The following is an 18,243-nucleotide window of genomic DNA, read 5'->3' as shown; positions in this document are numbered from 1 at the left end:
TTGTATGAGGAAGTGTTCAAATCCTTTATTTAGAGTTACATTAGAATGAATAGATAATTGTTTCATTGAACAAAAGTCTCACAAGTGAGAACTAGTACTGAACACATGAACATATATATTTAAGTTAACCATGTAGCAGATGTTTCCATTTATTATGGATATGCAATCATTGGGCCCCCTGGAAAATATCTTCATCCATTGCCAAGTCAACACAGTGCACATCACAGACTCACAGCTGTGTATAAGTCAGGGCCTTCACCCCAAACTGTAGCTCTGAAGTTTTAGCTCCATGCCTCTTACACTTCACACCACTGAAATCTGCTTGGAGATAGACACAGACTCCGGTGGAATGAAGGATAGAACACATGGAAGGGTCTTGCAGACACAGTGGGGTATGAACAAGGGGTCTGAAAAAAGAAATACAAGGAACAATTATTAAGCACTGCTGTAAAAAAAAAAAAGACATGTAATTGATAATTTTTGGATTATAGTTCTCTGTCACTGACAAGAGGAAGGACTATGGAGTTACACATACATTTAGTATTTTACAAGCTACCTCTTTTCTGTATCCCTGGCACAGTTTGTAGCTTACAGCTAGCTCAGAGCCTCGGGTGATCATGGGTGAATCTAGAGGAGGGAGGAGTAAAGGAGGAGGGAGCGAGGGAGCGAGGGAGCGAGGGAGGGAGTGCTGCCTGGACGCTCCCTGAGCCTGAGCGAGACCAGACCTGCCCTGCTCTGTGGCTCCAGGCCTCTAGGCTGCTGACATCCTGGGCTCTGGCTGGCATGCAGTCACAAGTCTGCCTCAGTCTTACCTAAGCCCCCCAGCAACAGCCCTGTCTCAGCCAAGCCACAGCCTCAGCACAGCCCCCATCCAGCCCAGCCCGGCCCAACCCAGCTCTGCTGTACGCCTAACTGAGGAAACCAAAAACCTCCTACTGTTCTACTCCTGCCCAGGGGGTTTTAATGCTTTTACCTACACAGGCAATCTTGCTATATCTCTGAAAGCAATTCAATTTTGGTAGTTTCTTCAGAAAAGGCTCCTTTGCAAGCACAACTTACCTCTTTGCTTTTAGAATTCCTCCTCATCTGTAGTGAACTGCTAAAAGGTTGGAAATGTTCAGTCAAAATTGAAAAGTCTTGAAAAAAAGAAAAAAAGAACAGCATTCAAGTACTGAAAGCAACTTTTGTACCTTAGGTATTGCTGTCACAACCAACTGATCACCATCTTTGCTTTACTTACACTGACTTTTTTCTCTACCTGACTCAGGTGTTTGTATTTTAGAGGCCTGCAAGGACCAATAGGACATCGGCATCTCATCGGTAGCTCCTCCCTTAACACAGAGCAGCCACACCCTATGATGTGCCACAGTTTTTACTGCCACATCTCAGAACATCACTTCCTTAGATGTAATCTAGAACTTTGATGAAAGCTCTGGAAAAGAGGTGCGGCACTCTCACAATTACAAACATTCTGTTCCTGCATGTTGTGACCTTTCAGTGCTTATCTTTCATCAGACAGACTGGAACCTGCAAACTTTGGAAGTTAAAAAGATGCACATGAGGATAGGGTTGAATTTGAATCTCTTCGCTGTGGGGTTTCTGAATGTATTTGGCTCAGTCTCATCAGAGCATATCACTTTCCTCATTAAACCTCTGCTATTCTTTCAATCCACAGTTTCTCAATAACCATATTATATCGCACAGCAATATCTGAGAGATAATTGCGTTGGGTTTGTGAAAATGAATAATTTGTGGCTTTGTAATTAGTCACACAGCTGAATATTCCACCTCTCTGCAGCGTTTATTCCTACAATTACTGTAATCCACATGGAAATGTGATATTAATATAATGATTCAACTGGAGAATTTATTTTGGTCAATACTCATCTATGTTAACACTGATGACTTTCAATTCTGGAAATAACCAACTTCACCAATGTATGGCACTGCAGCTGCTTCCTGGGGACTGTGCCAGAGAGTAGCTAAGCTCAGTAGCTTCAGGTGGATCTCTGCCTTTCAAAGATCATGAAAAGGAGGCAACACCCAACAGCCCTGACCGTGAAAAGCCTGAGGATTCTTGAAAGGCATTCCATCCACACACAATAGAGAGCGTATAGGGCAAGAGAGAGCGGAGGGGAAAGGGGAGAGGAGAATTGGAGGAGGGGAAAGGGGAGAGGAGAATTGGGGGAGGGGAGAGTGGAATTGGGGGAGGGGAAAGGGGAGAGGGGAGAGGGGAGAGGGGAGAGGGGAGAGGGGAGAGGGGAGAGGGGAGAGGGGAGAGGGGAGAGGGGAGAGGGAGAGGGGAGAGGGGAGAGGGGAGAGGGGAGAGGGGAGAGGGGAGAGGGGAGAGGGGGGAGGACAGAACCCACACATTCCTTAGCTGAGGTCTATATGCACCAGGCCTCACCTGACAATAGATATATCTCTTCAGAGCACATTCATTTGAGCCCAATCTTCTTTTTATGTGATTTTATTGACAAGGACACCAATATCTATGAGTTATGAGCTGTTGTCCTCCAGAGACGGACTGTTTTACTCAGTGTTCTGTGTGGGCCCGATAGCCCTGGACACAGTGACTGCCTGGGTCTAATCTGTAAAAGCAAGCGAAGCTGACAGCTGAAAAACGAGCATCTAAAAGCTCTCCGATCAGAGATACTGTTTCTGTTTTTACCCCAACAACAAAGAGTCCAGGAAAACACACCGGACGGGCTGTGAAGTAAGATTGGGATGCACTAAAAAGTAGGCAGGTCTTGCCATCTAATTTCTTGCTTCTAGACCCATGACGGTTTAGACATGGCACATTTGAAGATTAGTAGATGCTCGATGGAGACATTTAAATATCCTCCGACAGTTACACCTACAGTTACGTGCAGCAGAAAGTCTGCTTGGTGTCTGTTTTCTCCAGATAGGAAGTCTGTCTTCATGCAGAGCTGGCCCCAGTCTGTCTCCTGTTTTGGGGAGTTGTCCCAGATGAGTAAAATAAGCTGCAGGGTTACCATGAACATATAAGGCTGAGGGGGAGGGAATGAGTGGGGAGGGGAGGGGAGGAGGGGAGGGGAGGGGTGACTGGTAGGCCCTGAGGAATATGCACTCTTAAAAGTCAGTAAAAGAGTCGTACCTATACATACTCTGTACAGGAAGTGATTTTGAAATGTGCAACAGCCCAAACATGTCTTTGCTGACAATAAGCTACATGGTGCAACTTCTTATGCCCTTCAGGAACTTAAAGTCAAAGGTGTCCGATTACTCAGAGATGGCTTAGCCCACAGTCCATTACCTAATCAAACATTCCCCATGACCTAAGCTCTTAAGTAGTGGACATGCTCATTCACAGCAAAGGTGAAAGGCCAAACCCAAGTTGTCATTCAGGTCTTTGTCCATTTTTTCTGTATTACATTTTTTATCTTTGTTTCTTTTCACAGCATAAAGGACAAAGTAGACAATTCCACCCTCTCTTCACATTTGTACATCCATCAATGTTTCAGAGAGAATCTTTAAATGGCGGCTGTTTCAATTGTGAAGGCTCTGCGAAGCAGGTTTGGAGGAGATCCGTTTTTATAGAAGAAGCCTACCCGATGGGAGCAGCTGTGGTGTTTGGGAGCGTTTGAACACCTGAATGAGGAAGACTCATTGGTGCTCCAGAGGCCTGGTTCAGATGCAGCACACCTGCAGATCGATGCCAGAAGTCTGTGAGCGGCCCTGAGCTCTATGTTTGGTTGGCTCATTTTCTTCAAAGTACAAACAAGATAACTTGCTGGACAACAAAGGGTGTTATTTAAATGTTTTGGGGAGAGCGCTGACCCACAAAGAAAGAAAGAGATTTTGAATAAAGAGGTGCAGGATTTCAATGCTCTAGTCCCTGCAGGCTGTGGGGTAGAGAGGGGGCTCTGTCTGAACATGTCACAGGGAGGAATGTATGCAGTCTCCCTACAGGCACCAAGGATCGACTGTGGCTCATGTACAACCTCTCATAAGCCAAACCAACAGACTTGGTATATACAATTGAACAGGGCTTGAAGTGTGGTCGGTTCATTTAGGTTCATCAGTGTTTGTTTTGAATGCTTTCTAATCATATTGATACAACAGAACAAATTCCTTTCGGACTGATGAGTCAGAAAACAAGAAGCCCAATTTCAGGTGTTTAGGTGGTGTCTTGGGGGTGTTGTGGGGGTGTTCAGAACTGAGGCTGGGGTGTCTGCCCTGTCTGCAGGTCCCAGCCTCAGGCCAGCCACACAGCAGGGTGTCAGCAGCCTGTCCCACTCCCCTAATACCTCTCCTCCCTCCTTCCTGATGGGAATGGGATGCCTCATTGACTGAGTTTGTTCTGACTCGCCCAGGAAGGAATGCATCAGCCATTTAATGCACTTTTATGTTCTGGTAAATTGACAATGAAGAGTGCCATCATTTTACAGCATAAATATTTCATTCTCCATTTGGATGCAGATTTTCATTTCGCGCCCGGAATACAAATGGGCTCTGTTTCTTCTGCAAAATGAGGGGTATCCTCAGAGAATAAGATTGGTGTGGGATCCAGAGAGATAGAATCGGTGTGCAGCATTGTGTTCTGTTATCCACTCTTAGTAAATATTGGAAAAGTCAGAAAATCATTGAAAAATATCTCATTTTGTATTTTGTATTGTATTTGGAGTTGAGCACACCTACAAAGTGCAAAAAAAAAGAAACATCGATTATACTTAAGTACGACATGTTCCTTGGTTGAGTGGCTTCCTGCGTAGCATCTCTTGCCCTGTGTCATTAAAAATGTTCCAAGAATATAGAGCTGGGATGGATGTTGATGTGCTTAGTGTTCAACTCTCAGTATGCCAAATGAAGCTCTCTCTAAATGCTGGTGGAGAGGAGGCTGGGAGAATGTCCTGCTCTTGTCAGAAGCCTGTATTTATCTGGCTCTCTGGCTGACGTTGTCTAATGGAATACAGGGTAATAACAGTGGAGGAATGACATCACAGCAGGTCCTAATGGAGGTAGCCCTTTCACGTTGTAGCAACGTGCCTAATCAGAACATTAGTGAAGCTACAATTGCCCAAACACTGACACCACACTCTGTCATCGACCATCACATGGATCCAGCTGAAGAGAAAATGTGTACTTGAAATCCGGAGCAACTTCTCAGCTGATGCAGCAGGATCAAAATTCTGGCAGTAAAACCTTACTTCATTATCTATATTTTTTATTTCTGTCATTTTAATGTAGTTTCTCTATGTTGGTAAGTGTTTCCATTCATGGAAGAAAAACACATTTTTCTGCTTCTCTGTAACTTACAAAAGCACCTCTCCCCCTTTCAGCATAGAAACCTCAATCACATGAAATGAATGAGTCTGGGCTTGCAGAGGGTGCTGAATACCTGCCCAATGTTTCACACAGACCTCCTCACTGTTTCTATAGAGACGACGGAGGAAGACATTCCAACTGGCTAGAGGTGCTGATTAATGGAGGAGTGCTTTTTAGGCATGCTTTGTCTATGTGACTTGAACACGATAGTGGGGCTAAGTAATCAACACCGGTTAGAGAACCGCATACCCCCCAAGCCCCCACCCCCCTACACCCCCACCCCCCTGCCCCCCCACACCCCACACCCCCACACCCCTACACCCAACCCCGACACCCGGCCGCACCGCCTCTTCTCGTCTATGGACACCTTCTCAATCCATATGTCAGGACATAGGTTTCATAATACACCCACTTTTGGGCAAATGTGTTCCCCAAAATTGTATTAAGAACATTCTAATAAATGGCAGCATCCTCAGTTATAAAAGAAGCTATCCCTCCTACATTTGACAACAAACCCACATCCCCTGGGGGAAGTGGTAATCTGCATATGATCAACCTGTTTGTGAGTGGTGTCAGCAGATTGAACTCAACCAAAGCATCTCATTGACAACAACATTTTTAATGAATGGACTAATTCCTCATCAATCATGTATGACACATTTGTCTCTCTGTTCTAATGATTGGTAGTGGACAGTTTGTAGGAACATGACCTGGGTAGCACCCCACAGAAACTCAGTGTGTTTGGATTAAAGGAAAATGTCTGTGCCTTGACTGAAAGGTGACAGAAAGCTCATTTAGATTCCTCTGCCTGACCGGTCAGTATGTAATCCGGAGACAAAAGCAGCAGCAGAAACATGAGAAGGGCTCTGTTTGTCTGCATGCTCGGCACTGCCTATCTCCCTTTCCTGTGTCTGTCTGCTAACAGCTTATCACAACTATGTGAGGGAAACCTCGGAGCTTGGAAGGCACAATGATAAGTCGGTGGTGGTCGATGGTCTGTTACTGCAGGGAATCCCACCACCCAGGCTGTCTCAGCCAATCTCAGGGCATCTTATAGGCCTGCAGACTGTTGCTATGCAGTTCTGGTTGTGGATTAATGATTCCTCATCCATCTATGGTCAGTTGATCAGATTTCCCAATGAGGTTAATGTTGAAAAGATAGCTATTCAACAACATTTAATTTATTAATTGAAACATATACTGTGAGTTCAAAGTTTGCTGTAAAATGTCTGACTTTGGCTGTACATTTTCTCCAGCTATATTTAATTTGAAAGACCATATGGTGGGTGCAAGGACAAGTTATTAACAGTTTGCAAACACAGTTTCTATTCATTGTTTATTCAAATCTGAAAATTGCCACTAAAGCATTTTATCTGGCATAGTAAATTAACAGCTGTTACATATTCTTTCCTAAAAAAAAGTGTATGTGAGTTTTATGTTTCAGTTCTTGATGTTTTAAGAGGACTGATCTGAATGTGAGTATGTTGAAAGTCTAGAAGAGTGATTCTGGTGTGAAACCCACTAATTGCATTTCTGAACACCGACTAATAAACCATGCTTCTCTATGAAAAGATGGAGATATGTAAGCTGTATTTATGAAAACTTCACATTTTCTGTCAAAGAATAAATGAAACAAGCTTTCCTTCAGAGAGAGCGTCGATGGCTTCATCAGTAAAACATGGAACTCAATACCTTCTTCGAAGGTGGCGACGCTGCAGATGGATGGCAGCAGCAGAAATGAAATTGGCCTTGATATTAAAAGTGCTCATAGAGAAAGTTTCGATGATGTGAGAGGCTGCTGGCAATATGAGAAAGCTATCATTTCTCCTCTGTGCATTGATTAATATCATATTGAATAGCTGGAGGGGAGACAAAGAGAAAAAGCGGGGGAGAGAAAGAATGAGAGAGAGGAAGAAAATGAGAGTCGGGGGCTCTAGGCAGCGTCTTCATACAAGATGGCCCCGCCCCTCAGCCCAATCACAGAGCCACTCAGGATGCAGCCAGCCTCAGAGAGCTGACTGGGAGCACTGGGGGTCTGTCTGTGACTTCCTGAACCTGAACATGTGACAAAGACAGAGACGCTGTTAGGAATGTTGCTATAATTAATCCAACCGAGAAGAAACAGTACAGTCTTTATGTCCACATATTGCCCATTTGACCCTACTGATGTTTTATACCTGATTATGCTATGCTGGGCAGTGGAATGTCCGTACACTGTCTTTACAGAGCAGATTTAGAGACTTCAGTTTACGGATTATCTGAGCTAATCCAGCAAAAGCACATTAGTGGTGAGACCAAGGTTTAAGAGGCAGGTGTGAGAGAGAGAGATGATCCCAGATCAATCAACAAAGGCCACAGCTACTCCATTGACACAGCGCTGTTAACCCCCTTCATGGAGGGAAATGACCACATCAGTGATGGCTTAAACAGGTGGGTGATGCTTACTGGACTGGGACACTGGCTGGTCCTCCTACTGAACAAAGGAATACAATAAAAGCTTTTCAGTCCATCATCCCCATACATTATCACAGGTGTACAAATGATTTTCACTGATTACTGAAGATTTCAACATTTTTCTTCAAATGACATCATATTAGGATCAGAATACTGAATAGTTTTACATAACCTGAAAATAATATGCATGCGAACCCAATGGTAAATACAATAGAAGACCTTTAAATATTCCAGGGGGTATTATTCATGTAGGATTCTATTTTCAGATGCCACTGGAACCGAATGGAGAGTTGGTAATCTGGTATTGGCCAATTTCTGGCGCCTGCTTATCTGAATGAAACATGAGCTGACATCTTTTGAAAATAAAAGGCCCAGCCGTTGGCTTTACATATTTATTTGATGGCAAAGGTTGGACAGAGCGGGCCAGGGAACTAAATTATGGGCCCACCTCTGATGCTGATGCCACTTTATAGGCCAGACTCTTTATCTGGTGAGAGGGTTACAAAGATACCATATTGCAACTGCTTATTTATTACAGTGAAATACACAGGACAGAGGTAGCATATTCTTCATTCTACACGTGGATAAGGAAGGAAGATGGGGTTTTGGAGTTTGATTGAAAGCACTTCTGTTTAATCTACAATCTATTCATTCTCTTCTGCCTTTCTACATGAGAGATGGGGCACCACCCCTGAATGAATTAAATCCTTCACAGTCAATTCCAGTGTGCACTATACATTTATTACATTCACATTTTTCAGTTTGGGCTTCCAGAAATGACTGGCTATTGTAGCCCACAGCATGATTTGTGTGTTGTGAAACAGTATGCATATTTCACTCGTAGAATTGACTGATAACAGCTGGCCTGGAATTGAAGCACTGATACATTCATAATAATAACAAAGCTTTGGAGATGTGTGCTATAATACACACAAAAACCTCAGGCAGCCATTGCTGAGTATAAATGCTGATAGTGAAAGTTAAGGGAAAGAAGACTTTAGGAACCAAAGTTTCTCTCTTTTCTTGACTGTATCCCATTTCCCCCATCTCAGGCATTTTCCAGAGCTTGTGCGACAGAGATCTCTGGAATGTGACAGGCCTGGGCTTGTCAAGGGAGCTATCTTCTGCCTTACTTGTGGAGACTAGTTGCTGTACCTGCTCCATTAACAAGGCTTCCCTGGAAGCCCTCCCTCCTCTGCTAAATCCAGAGGACATCAGATTCAACCAGGCAAGCAATGGGTCATGCAAGATCTCAGTGGCTCAGGTGATTGAGTCTGTTACTTTACCCTGCTGGTTCATATACCCTTTAGCTGATGATCAAGAACACTGTGGAAGGGATGTGGGATATATACTACTGACATTGACCATCGGAACATGCACATCATCACACATACAAACATGTGTACCAGGGGGAATGAACAGACAGTACCTTTATTCCAGAAATACCTGTCAAATATTGTGCTGTACTGTATGTTTAGAGGCTGAATCCATTTACATCTGGAATCAAGCAAAGCAGGAACCTACACCTGGAAACTTCTCTGCTCATTATTCTTGTGGGAACTTTAAGTCTCCACATCACCAAGCTACTTGTGTCTCTGATTACAATTGTGACAAGGAGTTTAGTTATAATGTATGCCACCATAATCAGGATACAATGTTTGAATCACTTATTAGGTCGATGTATTATGGATAACTGCCATCATTATCCCTGATGCCAATCACACAGAACCGCTTCAGCTACGACCGGCAGACGACAATAGAACGATGATTTGTTTTGGTGACGATGGCCTTGAACGATGGCCTCTCCTCTGTGTCCGTCCTCCCGCTGCTGTCTTTTGCTTTCAAATTCTTGGCAGAATCCAATAGATTGTAAGAAGTCTGGTGGCTGAATGCTGGCTTTTTGTGTGTCCAAGAACTTGTGATACTTTGTGTGTGAAGGATACTGGCTGTTTGTGAACTGCTCAGGATTCCCAGACCAGACAGTCCCTCAGTGTGAGGAGAGAGAGAGGATTCACTCACCACTTCTTTTGGGGTATTGCCAAAACAAGCAGGAGAATCTCTGCATGTTACTTGGTCAAAAGTAATGACAGGGTTCCAGTGACTTGAAGAGTTTTAACACACAAGCATGCATGCACACATACCCAACCACACACAAACACACATTCACAGACACACGCACACACGTATACACACACACGTATAAACACACATATACACACACACACACGCACGCAAATGTACATAAACACACATGCACAGACACCACTGCGGAATTGTTATAGTAGAGAGAGCCTTTATATTTCTCCTGAGTGATGCAGACAGAGGGCAATATGAGATGCAGCTTCTTTGTGATGGTTTGAGCTTCTATGATCACTAGATGATTCAGTCACCCGGCCAACCAGAGTCTGACACCTGATCCTGCAGAGGGATTTTCTTTGAACCAGGAAGGTAATACAGTTTGCTGCCTTAAGCGTTAATAGAGTCTCTTTAAACTTCTGATGTCCTCTACTCCCTCTGTGTGTGGGAGTACTATCAAAATGCATCAGTGCAAAACATCTCTGTGAACCTAATGGGATTTGAGTCAGTGATAATGGGGTACAATCTGAAAACTCGTCTTGCCGACAGTTAAGCTTTCTTACTGGCTGTACCAAGCCATTATCTATATTTTGCCACAGATAAAGACCGATTAAGATTTACAAAGATCTATTGAATGAAAAAAACATGACCCGAATGCCCGCCAATAAAGGAATACTTAGAGGCGGCTTCATGTTCAAATAACCTCTCGCATCCTCCTGACAATGAAACAAAGTGAGATAGAAAAGGACAGCTCTGACTGCCCTACCAGGCAGTCTGCAAATGACCTCCAGGAAAAATAAAACCTCATTACATACGATGCACAGCCTGAAGTGCTTCAGAAGACATTTACTTTAGCGCCATCTATTGACTAAGATGTGAAGTCTTCTGTGTCACCCTTTGACAGGAGAGACAGAGGGAGACAGAGAGTAGGACTCCACAAGAGGACACTGTGTCATCAGACACAGTACTGCAGCACTGTACCCTGACATGCAGTAAAACGGCTCCAAGGCAAATGAAGACCACTTCATGGTTATGCATGTTAGTATCCTAGGCAACAATTGCTTCTGCTGTAGACTAGGGGAACATTCCAAAGCTCAAACTCACAGGCAGTCAGGGACAACAGATGCTTTAATGTGGGAGATGTTCTGTTATGGAGATTGTGTAATTGGAAGTGCACCATCTCTGCTCTATTAGTCATTGGTAATTAGCACAAAATAAACCACTGTGGTATCATTCAAAGATTTATAGAACATAGATCCTATTATAAAACTCAGAGCCAACATTATAATTATCAGGTTATGAATTTGAATCACTAATTTGAGGCAGATTGTGGGATTTGACAAATATGTGTTTCTGGCTTTTAAATATTGCACTTTACCTAATTAATTTCAGCAGGGTGAGAATAGATTGTCTGGGAGGCCTCATGGTACAAAGGAAATTGTGTGAAATAAAAAAAACATTAGAAGGATAATGGCTCAATGCCCATCATCTGGACAGTAATTCTTACAGAAGATCCTTTTGTCAAGTAATTGAATAAGATTATTCATCTCACACCTTCATTTCACACGTTTAGGCCTCTAAAATCGGATTGTCGTCAAATATGATCACTTTCACTTTCAGAAACAGGCTCCGCTTGTCTTGTACCGTGATGTGGGATTGTGAGCATCCCTTCCTCTGAGTCACCTCTCCAAAGTTTGCCTTGAGCTCAAACTGGTCGAAGAGGGAGGGGACACTGAAGTGTGAACTCAAATTGGAGCAGTGCAGAGGTGTCACAACTAAATCCACTGAGCCTTATTATAATCATATACCAGGAGAGATAAAACACCTTCACTTCTCCCTACCAAGACATCATCGGTAGCTCATTATCCAGTCTGATAATGAAGGTGATGATAGCATGAAGTTAAGAAACAGTGACCCCAACTGACCCATGCTCGACAGCACCTCAGGGACACTCTAAACAGCACTATATATGACTGATACATTTTTGGATGATATATTAGATACATTTTATTTGAGGCTACCATATTGTAATACGAAGGAGCCTTTCTTTATAACAAGACACTTTTCAGAGCTATTTCAAACTTCCTCAGAAAAGTCTTTATGAATAGATAGGGAAGACAGCTATCACACAGTGGAACCCAATCACTCCTTCTTCAGGAGAATCTACTGGTACAGTAACCAGTATTCCCCCTGCGGGAGATTCATTCATGGAAATGGCTCTCTGGCCACACACCTGAGACAGGCAGCATTACATATTGTTCCAGTAGGTACAGTCCATGACAAAGTCAGCCAGCCCTCCTTTCAAGACCTGGGCTGACATTATTTCACTATCTGTCTCCTTCAAAGAGAAGGTGTTGCACGCAGTCTATTTTCACTTCCAAGACCCATTTTTTCCTACTTTGATGGGGATTTCTGGAGAGCTCTGCAGAAATGTGATTTTTTAGCAACTTTTGAAAGTTACAAATGCTTTGTGTGCTCCCCTCCCTCGGTATGAGAGGAAGAAAGTCCCGTGGAGCCACTTTGGCTGGCCGGGGGAGACATATAAAAACGAATGATGGCAATATTCCTTCTGAAACTGAGTTGACGTTATTGCAGTTTTATGCGTCAAGGGAAATCATTGTGTCCTTGGCTGCAGCAAATGATTATTGAGAGCTAATAGGGTGCGATGTTTAATATAAAAGAAAGAGCAGACAAAATCACTCACAGTGCTTCAGGGAATAAATTAAGGAGCAAAGTGACGGTGTGAAGCATCTCTGCAGATAGATGATCTTTATTACCACCTGGCTAGCGTTCTGTACTATCATTACGCCAACACAAAACACGTGTCATCTTCTTTCTACTGCACCGTACAGCCTCTCTCACACTGCACTATCCTATGCAGCATGCAGCAGTCTATACACTGAAGCCAGACTTTGATGTCCTTCCAGCACAGCTTAGGTAAGTAGTGTGGCCGTATATTTCAACCCCCGAGACGTTGAGGTGTGGCCATATCAACCTCTCCATGATATTCTGCTGTCTGATTTCCCCCTAGGATTCTCTGTTCTTATAGATCCACCTCACTGCAGCCTCAGAGTCTTGACACAGTTTAATTGGCAGAGGAGTAAGTCGATCACGTAGCGCTGTGGCTGGCGTTGCGTAGCTGAGGGCCTGTGGTGTCAGGTACTTAGACCTCCTCCTCAGCCTCCTGGTCCCCAGGCAGGTCCTCTTTCTCTGACCTTCTACAGGGCCAGCCTCGCTTCCCTCGAGTGCATGTCTGTGGGTTTTATGGAGAGGAGAGGAGTGTGTTCTCTGCAGGCCAGGTGTGTGTGTCTGTGTGTCTGTGTGTTTGTGTGTCTGTGTGTGTGTGTGCTTATCAACAGAATGTTCCAAGAACCTAATTCCCCTCATACCCTTCAATGAAGGGCACCTGAAGATGCTCCAGCAAGGGTACTATACAGGGGGAAGTCTGCTTGTTGAAGACTGGAGAGGGACAACAATGCAGGGGGAATTATCTTAGTCTGAGTGCAAACATAACATGTGTTGGTTAACTTCATGCTATGTTAGTAGATAAATGACTCATGAATGGCTGCGAGACAATCCATTTAAAAAGAACCACACAGTTTGCAGTTGTGGGAGGACAATTTGAGATAAAACATTCACTCAGAACTGTACATTGCCTTCATGATCAAGACTGTTTTCATCCCCTGGGCTTTCAGAGGAGGCAAAGTAGGCGGAGAGCCTCAGTGCTTGGTCCACTTGTTCTATGTGGTCGAACTCCTCCCCTGAGGCGGGTCACACACCAGGTTGCAGACATCCAAGTGGAAACAGGGATTTAGGGAGGTGTAAAACGGTCTGAGAGCTGTGAAACACGGCAGCATTACAGTCCCCTGTCAGACCTGTGCTCTGCCTCTGCCCCCAGGGCACACACAGCCCACATCATCTCACACCACCCTGGCCTGACCTATCAATGTTTGACACTTCCAGGCCCTCGGTCTGCCAAGGGCCCCCGCACACTCTCTCACATCTCACGCATCCATGTCTCTGGTCCGATAGAGCCGGCACTGTGAATGCCCTTTACAAGGAGTTTGGGGTGACCACTGAGGGCTTCACATCTACCACACAGAGCTAGGGAAAAGTTAGTTTGATTCCACTTCGCAGTTACAAGTCCTGCCCTCAGCCAACCCCAACACTGACTGCTACAACTTTACTATGGATCCACCCTCTTCGCTCATCCACCCCCTCCACATTGTCTCAGAGAGCTGGAGGTCTGGGGAGGTCTGGGCAGAGTGGCAGTGGAGCGAGTGGTGATTAAGTAAGAAGGTCAGGCGGAATTGATTCCTTCCCCTGCGGTTGAGGCTTGCACAGCTCAGATTGGAGACAAGTACAGATTTGTTTTGGGGGTATGGTCTTATTTCGAAGAGGTTGGGTCTTCTATCTCTCTCGCTTTAACCCTCCCTCCCTCTCTCCCTTTTCCTCTCCCTCTTTCTCAGTCTCTCGGAGTCTCCAGTGCCCTGACTGGATCCTGAATGTGTGGATGTGTGTGTGTGTGCACGTGTGTGTGTGACTACAGTCGTCGAGCTGTGTGTAAACTCATGGCTGTAGGCTGGAGTAGAGCAGCCAGTGGTCAGACTCAGGGAGGAGGAGGGCCAGGCCGCAGACATAGACTTAATGGAGCTCAGTCAGAGCTGGCATTGCATATATCCCAGGATGAGCTCTGCTAATGACTCATTACTCCATTAAATCACCCATTTAGCTCATGAGGCTAGCCCTCCATGTTTTCACTTCACCAAACAGCATCTGTACCCTTGTTTCCAAAACAGACTTTTCATGCAAGAAAATGAATTGTCTGTACTTCAATAATTCACATGAATAATGTGAAACGACGTGCACATAGCTGTGCCGTTGAGCATGATAGCAATAATGCTATTGTCACAGTCCCTGAAAGTCTGTTCATGGCCGTGTTCAGAACATGGCCGCATTCATAAAATGGCTGTGTGGCCTACAGTATGTGTTCCAGTCAGCGACGTGCAACAAACAGGCATCATGTCGTCCTTGTCATTGAGAGACTACTCAAGCAGCGTCCATCACTCTGACAACAGCCTCTGTTGTCTTAACGCCTCATCTAGATGTGACAGCTGGCGATGATTACTGAACATGCTTCTCCCTCTCACGGAGCTGATGGACACGAAGTTGACAACAGATACAATTATGAGCAGTCAGGAAACCACTCTACCCCTCTATATGTCCATGTACTGTTTTTGAACAGATTAGGGAATTAGAAGACTGAAGCAACTGAACATATATTCATGTTTCATTTGTTATGCAGTGTAAACACATTCTGTTGCACACCACTAATTAGAGTAGCTGCCCTCGGAGAAATGTGCCAAAAAACTCACACTTGTTTAATGAGAACGGAATTTAAGAGCATCTTGTGGCTGGGGAGTTGTACACGCACAACAGGGAGCCCAGGAGCGTCCAGCCGGCTTGTGGCAGAGGGTTCAACAGCAGCAGTGGGCGGCTGCTTTAAGGGAATTTTTTTTATAATACCTCGCTCAAGCCCAGAAAACCCGGACAACCTATGCCCCTGGGTCTGAGAACCCTCTCAGTTGACAGCCACAGAGAGATGTCCTGGTGGGGAGGGTTTTGTATGTATGCTTGAGTGTTTCGCGGTGGTCCTCTGGGATTCTATTTTCTCACTTTTATGCATTACCCCTTTTTTAAACAGATTGGTGTGCAACAGCTGGAAGTCAGCCGGCTGTTCTCCCCCTCGCGGGCGGTGGGAGCTCTCAGACTGGAGAGGGGCCGTAAACGTGCCGTCGCTGGCACAGCTCCACGGGCCCTTGGAGAGCCGCATACACAATCTTCTCCCTTACCTGCCGCCCATTCGTTCGCCGGATACGGCCATGGGAGGGGAAAGAGAAATGAATGCAATCGTGACGCAGGTAGAGAATAGTAATGCCATTGTAATGTTGTTGAGGGAATGTCTTCATAAATGCCTGGTCTCTGGGGATGCAGGGGGAGATGCAGGGTGCGTTCGTGGCTGGGCTCTCTTTACCGTGTGGTCCACATGAATACATTCATGTCCAGCCCTGTGCGCCAGCACCGCCTCTGTTTGCTCATTAGGTATGCGCCTGAGTCTGCGGACCATCCCGGGAGATGAAAGTTTGTAAACATGAATAATAATTAGGAACAGGTCTGTGGGCAGGTAATCTGCATGTGGCTACCGCAGGCATGCTCTGCCCACTCAATATTCATCCATTTGGGAGGGGGAGGGGGAAGAGTATGGCATTAGCATTTTGTGTGCACAGAGACATAGGTAACGTTTGATCTCCCATCAGGACAAACAGAATAGATTTAATTTCTAATTGGCTTTAAAGGAGGTTAGGCCTATTGTAAGGGGAGAGGACCAGAGCAGCAAAGACAAATAGATCTCATTGCTGCTGGGCAGCCGGGATTATTTACTTTATTTATTTAATAATCTCTGTTTGCTGCCTCACACAAGTAAGCTGCTGTTATGCAGAGCTTGTACGGCCTGTGGAACAGAAACTAAACACTACAGTGTTTCCACTGAGGATGAAAACATGCAGTTTGGTCACTGTACTGTACATAGCAAGCAGAGTGGAACAAACAACAGCTCTGTATTAGGGTGTTGCTCTGCTCTGGTTCTTCTGCTCTGGTGAGGTTTTGAGTGCCAAGGATTTTACAAGGACACAGGTTTGGCTTGAAAATGTTCAGGGACACACAGGTGGGGTGGAATGGGTAGAATAAGATTAAGAAAGCAAACAAACTACAGTGCCGATTTACTTGGATAACAATCAAAGCAACACCAGGAAAGTGGTTCCATTCTAAATGTTACCAAATAAGATATATTCTGATGGCCTTAGGATATAATATATCAGACTTACTTACTTGTAGAGGTCAGTAATAATGTTCAGGACCATAATACAATTGTATATATTATATTTGATATATATATTTTCCCATGCAAAAACATTTGAAACAACTTTCTTAACTCATCTACAAGCATCCTTTGTCTACTTCTTCATAATAACACAATGATAAAACATCCTCATATATCCTAATCAGTTCTTGACCAACATAAACATTTGAATTGCTAGCGTCACCAAACCTGTTAAAGTTTCAGTTACTGAAACTGATTTTTCCCAACTACTTACTCTCCATCCATCATCTGTCTCCATCAATAGCTATCAGGCCAAACTGACTGTATAGTGGTACAGAGCCAACCCCTGTATGCGCCAAAAACCTACCAGAGGGTGCTGTCTAAATGTGGGTAGGGATATTTCAGTTTTCCTGAACTTTGGAAGGGACATGCCCCTACCATCCCTACCTAAATCTATGCCTATGGCTCCACATACTCATCAAGGAGACGGCTAAATGAGGACTCTGAGGTTTCACAGATGTGATGTAGTGCCCCTGGTACCCCCTGGTTCTTGACTTATTGACACATTGGTAGGGCGTGGATGATTAATTAAGAGCCTAGTGCTATCACTCCTGTAAGAGATGGGCAATCTTAAGGTGACATTGGAGGAGGAATCAAGACTTGGCTATTCTGCAGCTATACCTTCCCCTCTCTTCCACTAACAAGCTTCTGACAGTCAACACACCTCTGGCACGTCCCAGTACAAGCCCTGCCCCTTTTTATAGATAGTCTTAAGACTTTAATCCGGACCCACTGACAGACTTATCCCCAGTCAATAGGGTAAAGAGAAGCTCATGCTAGCAATGTGCACACTTGTCCAAAGGCTTGTATCATCAGACATGACCTGCATTTTAATTCACTGCTCACCTTAAAGGAAGGGTATTGAGTGGAAGTAACCCAGATTATATGGTTAAAGAGCTGTACAAATTGTTGAGAAATCCACATTTTTTTGATGTGTACCACATCCAAAACAATAGACATAACTACTACATCAGCTTCTGAAAAAATACAACTGACTAAACAAAAAGAAGTTAGGATTGTTTCAGTCAAGTCAAGACAACAATTATTCTTTATCTTTCAGAGGGTACTGTATGGTCTCAAATTTCTCTCCTGTCGTGTGTGTGTGTGTGAGAGAGTGTGTGTGTGTGTTTGTGTGTGTGATTTCTCTGTCCTGCTTGTCTTCAGTGATCCAGGTGCCCCCAGGTCCCCCAGTTCTCTGCTGGGGGTATGCGTGTGGAATCCCTGGTTATCTGTCGACCCTGCAGGTCCCAATTAGTCTTTGTTAGGTCTCCTCCCTGCTTCCTCTGCTGCCTCCACTGAGACTGATCACCCCCGTCTCCAAAGGCCTGCACACATGCTTATATCACAACTCACATGCACTTTGTAATTGTCACAAGAGCCACTTTTATTTGCCTCACTACTCACTACACCCTCACCTAGACGCAACCCCCATCCAGATTTCAGTACCAGACTCATAAAAACTGAGAGGCCTCAAAACCTGCTAA

General features: G+C 44.5%; 1 long non-coding RNA gene across 1 annotated transcript; it reads right to left on the bottom strand.

Annotated features, from left to right (window-relative positions):
- LOC146251884 (uncharacterized) lies at positions 1–1,226 on the bottom strand. The gene is made up of 2 exons (XR_014732158.1): positions 1,060–1,226; positions 1–407 (listed from the first exon to the last, which is right to left on the bottom strand). It is a non-coding gene; the product is annotated as an uncharacterized LOC146251884 (long non-coding RNA).
- Between the last annotated feature and the right edge of the window lie 17,017 nt (positions 1,227–18,243).

The sequence above is a fragment of the Hypomesus nipponensis genome, chromosome 18 (genome assembly GCF_054491055.1).
Source record: "Hypomesus nipponensis isolate SF chromosome 18, ASM5449105v1, whole genome shotgun sequence".
Classification (NCBI taxonomy): domain Eukaryota; kingdom Metazoa; phylum Chordata; class Actinopteri; order Osmeriformes; family Osmeridae; genus Hypomesus; species Hypomesus nipponensis.
Note: the sequence above shows the minus strand (reverse complement) of the source record. Positions and strands in the feature narration are given on the sequence as shown.